This window comes from Orycteropus afer, unplaced genomic scaffold, assembly GCF_000298275.1.
Source record: "Orycteropus afer afer isolate SDZICR_OR568_19922 unplaced genomic scaffold, OryAfe1.0 scaffold00423, whole genome shotgun sequence".
Lineage (NCBI taxonomy): Eukaryota > Metazoa > Chordata > Mammalia > Tubulidentata > Orycteropodidae > Orycteropus > Orycteropus afer.
The window spans coordinates 1,218,940-1,220,065 of NW_006922010.1; positions in this window are offsets into that span (position 1 = coordinate 1,218,940).

Consider the following 1,126-nt stretch of genomic DNA (forward strand, 5'->3'; position numbering starts at 1 on the left):
TTTTTTTTTTTTTTTTTTTCCAAAACATAAGATTCTTTGAATCCTGTGGCATTCCTTATAAAAACAAAGGAGAATGTCATAAAAATTATCTCATTTTTAGTAATATTTTCCACATAATAAGATGCAGAGAGCATTTTTGCCTCTGCATTTAGAGACAATTCAGGCAATTTTTCCCCTATGTATCATTAACTAGGGTCATTTAAACTGCCAGGTATTAATGAGTTGCATAAAGATGTGCTTTGGCCAGGGATGGTTTTGAGACGTTGTTTCATAAACCACACAGGCTGTACCGCAAGGTTCCTGTCTCCACAGAATGAATTCACCAAATGTCTGTGTTCTTATAATGTAAATCAGGCAGACAGTGGAAGTAAAAGTAAAGGGGGCTCTGGCAACAGGTGAGACTTTGGCCACCCAAATACCTCCTTTCTTTCTGAAATCAACCAATTTAGAAGACATTATGCCCAAGTGTTGGAAGCATTATCCTCCTCTGTCCTTGGCCTGACATCATGAGCCTAGGAAGTGAGAAAACTGTGGCCAGCACCATCCACTACCCAGAACAGTCTGGTTTAATCTCTCCACTGCACATCCTCATGAAATATCTGTAGGAAACCTAGATACATAAGTACAGCCTATGTTGTTTATGAAACAATATCTTGAAAACATCCTTGGCCAAAGCACATCTTTATACAACTCATTAATATCTGGTAGTATTTCATGAGGACTGTAGGACATTAAAACAATTCCCATCGAGTTGACACCAACATAATGATCTCATATAGGTCAGAATAGAACTTGCTCCACAGGGGTTTCAGTGGTGATTTTCTCAGAAGTAGATCACCAGGTCTTCCTTCTGAGGTGGTTCTGGGTGGACTCAGACTTCCAACTTTTCAGTTAGTAGCTAAGTGCATTAACCATTTGCACTACTTAGGGACTTTAAAAGAAACTAGAGACTTATCCAAGGTCCTCATCTAAAGATGTAAAAATAAGGACTCAAAAAGGGCAATGACTTGTTCAAGGTCATAGAGCTAATAGTGACCAACCAAGGACTATTCAGCTTTGGCTGTGACTTCCAACCAGAGCCCTTCCTTATAATTCCCTTAAGTCAAGGGACTTCAAAGGGGGCATG